The following is a 9,634-nucleotide window of genomic DNA, read 5'->3' on the forward strand; positions in this document are numbered from 1 at the left end:
TCAAAATTTTCTCATTTGGTTAGTTTTCTGCATATCTATTTTTAATTTATTCCCAATCTGTCCAAGAAAACTTTTTTATCTTGATGTTTTAATTTTATTTTAAATAATGCTCTTAATGGAAATGTTCAAATATTCAAAAAATAGGATAGAATAAATTTTAATGTTCCTATCATTCAGCTTCAACAGTGAGCAACCACACATCTTCAATCTTGTTTCATCTATACCCTCACTCACTCCCTAATCTCCACTAAATTATTTTGAAACAAATTCCAAATAATATACAATTTCTTTTTTTAACATTTTAATTAAATGGATTTATTTTTAAAAACTATAAAATTTGACATCAAGAGAGATTAAAAAAAAGACCCATAAGATTTAAATTGACAAATATAAAAACGATTGGCTACAAACAATGTAAAAATACATTTCCCAGCTTCCAAACAAAACATAATTTAAGTATAGTAATTATAAAATTTTTGTACTGTGAGTTCATTTCCCTTATAATTCTTGAGAACCATTCTAAGCAATCTATTTGTATAAAATATAAAATTAAATGTATCATAACTATTAATTTAAAAATTATTTTAAATTTGAGTTTATTGAGTTTGCCATTTTTTGTACATAACAGTGGTTTCTGGTCCCAAGTTCCCCTTGAACGTATTTACTACAATGGTCATTTTACTCCTATTTCCTTCTACAATAGAAAAGAAAGGCTAACCATTCATGGGTCCCATAAAAAACAATGTGAAAGAAGCCTCTAAGAGTGACCAAATATACCAGTGAACATACTATCTTTCTGAAAAAGAAAGAATTAAGTGACCAACTAAGAGATCCATTTTTGCACCAATGAAACACATGGAGGTGAAACCTCAGAACAAGCAGAGCTTAAGCTCAATGACAAGATGTTCTATATGACAGGCCCGCTGAGAATGTATCTGTCAATCTTGACTAAGCCCAATGCATGGGTGGTGACCCTGAGGTAGCCCAGATGATATGCTCTGAATTTTAGATAGGTCTAGATGACATTAAAAATCACAATGGTACAGTTTGATGTGAAACTCTAGTCTACCTATCATAAACTAGTTTTCTGAATCAGTCCTTATTCTTAGACCCAAGACCCAGCTATTTCTCCTTTCTTAGATGACATGCCCAATAAAAACGGCATCTATGATTGGTTTCATTATCTTCCAATTAAGTAGTGGTGACATCACCACTAACACTAGTATCCAAACTCTGACACAAATCCTAAAGATATTGAGTCAGTAAGACAGAGCAGAAGCTATGTCAGGCCATACTGACCAGTTTCTGAGAACCACATTAGTCACATTCATGAAACTAAAACCCATCTACGACACACAAATGCCAGATGAGGAAAAAAAAAAAAAAAGGATGAGGTCATTAAACTTTTTTCCTAGAAACATGATTCCACTGTTTCAAAAAGGAAATCTACCCTGGGAGACTTCTACCAAAGTGCAGAAGGACCTGATGTACGGGCTCATGATCTTAACACTAGAGTCCCAGGTCAAAACTCTAGGAGGAGGATAAGAAAGGTCTAGTCTGTGAAACACCTGGACAGAAAGGTCGTATCCCAAGTGCCCTGCCTATCTGTGATAGCTGCTAGCCAACAGACAGTTCTGGTTATGAAGTTATCTCTTGAGAATGGCTTGATTCTCCCTTATGTCACCAACAGGATTAGTCTGGGCAGGGTTCCCTGGATATTTACTTTCTTAAGATGTTCCTTGCCAAAGACAAACTAGAGCAATGCCTATGTAAGAACAAGGACTCTCAAGATCCTGCTACACAGTATTCACAATTAAAAGGGCCCAAGATTCAGGACCACCTAAAGACAACTGACCAAAGTAAGCGTCAGAGCCAGAGGCCAACCTCTGCGAGATGAAGCAGCAGCACATAGCTCCATTTCTATCTGATAAGGCGACAGAAAAGAGGCATCTTGAACTATGAAAAACGAAAGGCTGGGGTCCTAAAAAAACAGACGAGCTTCAAAGAAAACGCTAAGGAAGACCCACAGAGCTGTATTAATTTTAGTAAAAATAATCATATGCCAACACGAGAATTGAACCACTTTCTAAATCACAGTATGAACTCATCTCTTCAGATACTTGGTAAGTGGTCAAAGCTTGTTGTTATAATTACTTTCACTGTCTTGGGCAAAAAGTCTTTCTTATCTTTGGCACTTAGGTGTGGTATCAGTTTCTTCCATTTTTGTATGTGTTACAAAACAATCTCTTTCTCACTTGACATCAACAACCAAGGTGCAGTATAAACACGAAGTTGCTGATATTGTTGCTTTTATACACACAAAATACCAACATCTCCATACGTTTTTAGGCTATAACCAAGGTCTCAGAAAGAATTAATAACAGTTATCCAAAAATATTGTAACATTTAAGGCTGAGTGAAATACAGTAAAGCCTGGTAATATATGTTAAGGAAAAAAACCTAGACCAACATTTTAAATATTGGTTTCTTAAATACGTTAAATTCCCATTAACACAACATAATCTAAGCATCAAAACAAACAGCTAAGCAAATTAATTTTAAAATAAAACAATTTCTAAGTAGATGAATATAATCATGATGTTTATACAGCTATAAAGCATAATTTGGAAGCTAAGCCTAGTAAAAGAATGACTTGTAACAGAATGACAGAATCATTTATGAACCGTTGAGCTGTGTGATTTAAAAAACAATTGTTCTCTCCTCCTCCCACCAAAATCTCCATTTAAGATAAGTTTCAATCATGTTTAAAAAATTTTTTTAAACTTATCTGGCCTAATTTGTGGTGACTGACACAATATTGATAAAACTGCCTTCTTGACCTTCCTCTTGCTCTCCAAAAGAAGTGGTTTAAACAATTACACAAATTTTACAAGAGCTTCTGCCAGGGCTCAGGCACCACAGTGCAGAGTCACTACCTTAGTTAACATCTGCTCCCCAGAGTCTTTAGGCATTAAGTGGTTCAGTGAGAGCCTCAGCCCTAGTGCTATTTCCAGGTCTTCTCAGCTGGGACTCCTGTCGTTTTTCATACAGCATAGTGACAAAGTCAAGTAGGAACATAAAACTTGCTATAAATCCAAACACAACTGCAGCAATTTCAGCTGAAGTCCTGTCATGTGTGGAAACAAAAATCTTGGATGCCAACAAAAACACACATCCTGTTCCCAAAGTAATATAAAAATATGATGATTTTACTTTTGTGGTATCAACTCTCATAAAATGGAGTGTAATACACAATCAGTATAAGGAGACTCAGAAGAAAGGCACTGTCGCTTACAAACTCAAAAAAAATAAAGTCCCCCACAAAGTACATTGTGATACAACTTCACAGATGAAGGCCAGCAGAGAGAGCAACAGCTTCAAGCCCTTGAGAACGCGCCGGAGCCGTGGGAGCCGACCCAGGAAGAAGTAGGCAGCGAGGCCGCTGCGGGGGCCTCTGGCGGGGCCCGGGTCCTCCTCGGTAGTGGGACTGTACACCGCTCCGTTCTCCATCACCTCGGGCAGGTGAGCACGGCGGCCGCAGCAAGCGGGCGGCTGACTTCTCAGACGCCAGAAGTCCCGGGTAGCGGGAAGGTGGCCATCACTTCCTGGGCCTCTTCATACAATTTCATTCATAAATACTTCAGTATGTATTTCTAAGATAAGAAATCTTAAAATTAGCATCACAACCACACCGTTATCCTAAAAATACTTCAAAATTTCTTAATAACTTCAAGTCCAGTCAATGTCCATATTTCCTAATTATCTTATATAGTGTGATTGGTTGCTGTAAGTCTCTTAATCTATATTGTTCTTCTGCCATCTTTTTTTCCTATTATTCTAACTTTTGTTGTATAAATCAGATTATTTGTCCTGAATGATGTTACACACTTGGGATTTTGCTGATTGCCTTTCTGTGGTGATGTTTAACATTATTCTGTGCCCTGTATTTTCTATAAATTGGCAATTAGATCTAGAGGCTTATCAGGTTCATGTTTGATTTTTTTCTTCTAAGACTGCTTTATAATTGGTGTTGGACACTTCCACCAGGAAGCATATAATGCCTGATTTTCTCTCTTTTTGTGATATCAGCTATTAATAATTCTTGTTAGGTCCAGGAATTCATTATGGGCTGTAAAATGTTGATATTGTAATTCTATTATTTCAGCTTTGACTTTAGAGAGAAACTTCCTTTCATCAATTATTTGATTACCTACCAGTCCTTACATCAATACCTCTCCAATTACTTTGATTGTCTGAAGCTTATTCTGTTATAGATTCCTCAGCAAAAAATTCTCTTGGGTTCTTGCATACATAAGAGCTTGTGTATTATCTTTATAGTTAAAGGTCAGTTTGGTTAGATAAAAAATTCATGGCTCACCTTTTCTATCTTGACTGCCTAAAATACGTTACTCTATTGTTTTCTGGTGTACAGCATTATTACTGACAATGTGATGACAATCTGTTTTTTTTTTCCCTTATAAGTGACTTTGTCTATTTGTATGGATGCCCAGAGGGTTTTAAAAATTTTTTGTTTAAAATCTTATTATTTTACAGACTATGTCTTGATAGTGACCATTCTGAATCCATTTTCTCAGGTACACAGTATTTTCTTCTTATATGGAAATTGAAGTAATTTTTTTATTTTAGGAAACATTTTTTTATTGTTGTTATAGTTTTTAGGATTTCTTATGTTCCATTGCTTTAATTTTCTACTTTGGGGATTCCTGTTATGCCAGGGAGTTTTTGAACCTCCTTTGAAGATTGTAATCCCTTTCTTAGAATGATGTTTTTAGGGCTGGGTTGTGGTGAGTCTCTCCTGTAATCCCAGCACTTTTGGAGGCTGAGGTGGGAGGATAACTTGAGGCCAGGAGTTTGAGACCAGCATGGGCAACATACCCATCTCTACAGAAAAAAAAAAAAAAGTGCCAGTCATGGTGGTGGGAGGATTGCTTGAGCCCAAGAGTTTGACACTGCATGGAATATGTTTATGCCATGTGATCACGCCACTGCACTCCAGCTGGGGTGACAGGGTGAGAGCCTGTCTCTAAGAATAGCAATAATAAAAAATAAAAAATAGTGTTTTAAAATTCATGAAACACAGGCCGGGCCGGTGGCTCATGCCTGTAATCCCAGCACTTTGGGAGGCCAAGGTGGGTGGATCACCTGACGTCAGGAGTTTGAGATCAGCCTGGGCCAACCTGGTGAAACCCTGTCTCTACTAAAAATGCAAAAATTAGCTGGGCGTGGTGGCACATGCCTGTAATCCCAGCTACTCAGGAGGCTGAGGCAGGTGTATCACTTGAACCCAGGAGGCAGAGGTTGCAGTGAGCCTAGATTGCACCATTGCACTCCAGCCTGGTGACAGAGTGAGACTCCATCTCAAAAAAAAAAAAAAAGGATTCACAAAATTTAGAAAGGAAAGTAATTATATGCTGCAATGTAGTTTTATTAAAACAGAAAACACAGGTGGAAAAGATATTTGCATACCCATGTTCAACAGCAGCCTTATTCACAATAGCCAAAAGGTGTAAGTAACCCAGGTGGCCATCAATAGATCAATGGACAAATAAAATGTGGTATAAGCATACAATGGAATATTATTCAGCCTTAAAAAGGAAAGAAATTCTGCTACAACATGTATGAAACTTGAAGACATTGTGCTTAGTGAAAGAAGCCAATCACAAAAGGATGAATATTGTATGATTTCACTTATTTGTGGTATAATAGTCAAATAGTCGATAGTAGTCAAATTCACAGAGATAGAAAGTAGGGTGATGGTTGCCAGGGGCTGGCAGGAGATGGAATGGAGAATTATTATTTAATGGGTACAGAGTTTCAGTTGGGAAAGATAAGAAAGTTCTGGAGCTGGATAGATGTTTGCACACAGGTTGCACTTAGTGCCACAGACACTTAAAATGATTAAAATGGTAAATTTTATGCTATGCATATTTACCACAATTTAAAAAAATAGAAAACACATTTGTATATGTAACATGTATGCTTCTTTATATGTATTAAATAAAAAGACTACATGTATTAATAACAAGATTACACACAGGTATCTACGGTAACATGTGATCTAGTGGCAAGTCTCATAATTACCAGAATTTTGAAGTAGTGATGAGTCTAAACAATATTTTAAAACATCTGCAGCATTGGCAATGTGATGTAAAAATATCTGGTGACAAAGTCAGAGGTTCTGCTAATATTACTGTGGCTTATTAGCTAAGGTCGTAATTAAATAAAATGATAAATTTCAGTTAGATTAAGTGAAAATGAAGATGTAATGTTCATCCAAGTTCACAGACCCCCTTTTTTCTAAGTAGGTATCCCTTCAGAATTTGTGGCCTCTCAGGTAAGAATCCTTATATTTGTGTTAGATCTTCTTTTTTTGTATTTGAAATTCATTATTTTTCATTTTATCTTTTTAAAAACCTTTTATCCCAAGTAGCTGGGATTACAGGCATATGCCACCATGCCCAGCTAATTTTGTTATGTGTATGCTTTTTTTATTGTTGAATAGTATTCCATGAAATGAATATATCACAACTGTTCATTTATTCTGCTGTTGATAGACATTTGGGTAGTTTCCAGCTTTTCACTATAGTGAATTAAACTTCTGTAAACATTTGTGGATGTATGTTTTTGTGTCTCTTGGGTAAATACCTAAAAGTAGACTTGCTGGATCATATAGTGGGTGTATGTTTAACTTTACAGAAAACTGTCAGTTTTCCAAAGTGAGTGTACCATTTCATACTCCCACCAGTAACATATCAGAGTGGGTGAGAAGTGGTGTTGCATTATGATTTTAATTTGCATTTTGCTGGCAACTAATATTGAGAACCATTTTATATGTTTCTTTAGCCACCTCTAGATCTTTTGTGAAGTGTCCATTCAAGTCCTCTGCCCATGTTTTGAAACTGTTGTCATTGTAGGATTTCTATGAATGTTCAGGATACAATTCTGTTATTTGACAAACAGATTGCAAATATTTTCAACTGGTCTGTGATTTCCCTTTTCATTTTTTAGAATATGTCTTTTGGCCACGTGCTGTGGCTTGTGCCTGTAATCCCAGCACTTTGGGAGGCTGAAGCAGGTGGAATACCTGAGGTCAGGAATTTGAGACCAGCCTGGCCAACATGGTGAAATCCCATCTCTACTAAAAGTACAAAAATTAGCTGGGCATGGTGGCATGCAACTGTAATCCCAGCTACTCGGGAGACCAAGGCAGGAGAATAGCTTGAATCTGGGAGGCAGAAGTTACAGTGAGCCGAGATCATGCCACTGCACTCCAGTCTGGGAGACAGAGCAATGCTCCATCTCAAAAAAAGAAAGTATCAGGGCGCCCAAGATGGCCGAATAGGAACAGTTCCAGCCTCCAGCTGTCAGCGTGAGTGACACAGAAGATGGGTGATTTCTGCATTTTCAACTGAGGTACTGGGTTCATCTCACTGGGGTGTGTCGGACAGTCGGTGCTGGTCAGTGGGTGCAGCGCAACCAGTGAGAGCTGAAGCAGGGCGAGGCATCACCTCACCTGGGAAGTGCAAGGGGGAAGGGAATTCCTTTTCCTAGCCAAGGGAAACTGAGACACACAACACCTGGAAAATTGGATAACTCCCACTCTAATACTGCACTTTACCAAGGGTCTTAGCAAATGGCACACCAGGAGATTATAACCCATGCCTGCCTGGAGGGTCCCATACCCACGGAGCCTCCCTCATTGCTAGCACAGCAGTCTGAGATCTAACTGCAAGGCAGCAGTGAGGCTGGGGGAGGGGCGCCTGCCATTGCTGAGGCTTAAGTAGGTAAACATAGCCTTCGGGAAGCTCGAATTGGGTGGAGCCCACTGCAGCTCAAGGAGGCCTGCCTGCCTCTGTAGACTCCACCTCTGGAGACAGGGCATAGCTAAACAAAAGGCAGCAGAAATGTCTGCAGATGTAAAAGTCCCTGTCTGACAGCTTTGAAGAGAGCAGTGGTTCTCCCAGCACAGAGGTTGCGATCTGAGAATGGACAGACTGCCTGCTCAAGTGGGTCCCTGACACCTGAGTAGCCTAACTGGGAGACATCCCCCACTAGATGCAGACTGACACCTCACACCTGACACGGCTGGGTACACTCCTGATCCGAAGCTTCCAGAGCAAGAATCAGACAGCAACAGTTGCTGTTCAGCAATATTCTATCTTCTGAAGCCTCTGCTGCTGATAACCAGGCAAACAGGGTCTGGAGTGGACATCAAGCAAACCCCAATAGACCTGCAGCTGAGGGTCCTGACTGATAGAAGGGAAACTAACAAACAGAAAGGACACCCACACCAAAACCCCATCAGTACGTCACCATCATCAAAGACCAAAGGCAGATAAAACAACAAAGATGGGGAAAAAGCAGTGCAGAAAAGCTGGAAATTCAAAAAATTGGAGTGCATCTTCCCCTCCAAAGCAACACAGCTCATTGCTAGCAATGGAACAAAGCTGGATGGAGAATGACTTTGACAAGTTGAGAGAAGAAGGCTTCAGTCTATCACACTTCTCAGAGCTAAATGAGGAACTATGTAACCAGTGCAAAGAAACTAAAAACCTTGAAAAAAGAATGGAAGAATGGATAACTAGAATAACCAATGCAGAGAAGTCCATAAACGAACTGATAGAGATGAAAACGATGACACAAGCACTACGTGACAAATGCAAAAGCTACAGTAATTGACTCGATCAACTGGAAGAAAGAATATCAGTGATTGAAGGTCAAATGAATGAAATGAAGCAAGAAGAGAAGTTTAGAGAAAAAAGAGTAAAAAGAAATTAACAAAGCCTCCAGATATATGGGATTAGTGAAAAGACCAAATCTACGTCTGCTTGGTGTGCCTGAAAGTGACGGGGAGAATGGAAACAAGCTGGAAAACACTCTGCAGAATATTATCCAGGAGAACTTCCCCAACCTAGCAAGGAAAGCCAACATTCAAATTCAGGAAATACAGAGAATGCCACAAAGATACTCCTCGAGAAGAGCAACTCCAAGACACATAATGGTCAGATTCACCAAAGTTGAAATGAAGGAAAAAATGTTAAGGGCAGCCAGAGAGAAAGTTCGGGTTACCCACAAAGGGAAGCCCATCATACTAACAGGAGATCTCTCGGCAGAAACTCTACAAGCCAGAAGAGAGTGGGGGCCGATATTCAACATTCTTAAAGGAAAGAATTTTCAACCCAGAATTTCATATCCAACCAAACTAAGTTTCATCAGTGAAGGAGAAATAAAATCCTTTACAGACAAGCAAAAGCATAGAGATTTTGTCACCACCAGGCCTGCCCTACAACAGATCCTGAAGGAAGCACTAAACATGGAAAAGAACAACCAGTACCAGCCATTGCAAAAACATGCCAAAATGTAAAGTCCATCGATGCTAGGAAGAAACTGCATCAACTAATGAGCAAAATAACCAGCTAATATCATAATGACAGGATCAAGTTCACACATAACAACATTAACCTTAAATGTAAATGGACTAAATGGTCCAATTAAAAGACACAGACTGGCAAATTAGATAAAGAGTCAAGACCCATCAGTTTGCTGTATTCAGGAGACCCATCTCACATGCAGAGACACACAGAGGCTCAAAATAAAGGGATGGAGGAAGATC

The 9,634-nt window shown here is 38.9% G+C and overlaps 1 pseudogene across 1 annotated transcript; it reads right to left on the reverse strand.

The window, feature by feature from the left end:
* Positions 1 to 288: 288 nt before the first annotated feature.
* LOC112635426 lies at positions 289 to 3,607 on the reverse strand (annotated as a pseudogene). Its single transcript, XR_003121907.1, has one exon. The product of XR_003121907.1 is annotated as a CKLF-like MARVEL transmembrane domain-containing protein 6 pseudogene (transcript).
* Positions 3,608 to 9,634: the final 6,027 nt, after the last annotated feature.

This window comes from Theropithecus gelada, chromosome 11, assembly GCF_003255815.1.
Source record: "Theropithecus gelada isolate Dixy chromosome 11, Tgel_1.0, whole genome shotgun sequence".
Lineage (NCBI taxonomy): Eukaryota > Metazoa > Chordata > Mammalia > Primates > Cercopithecidae > Theropithecus > Theropithecus gelada.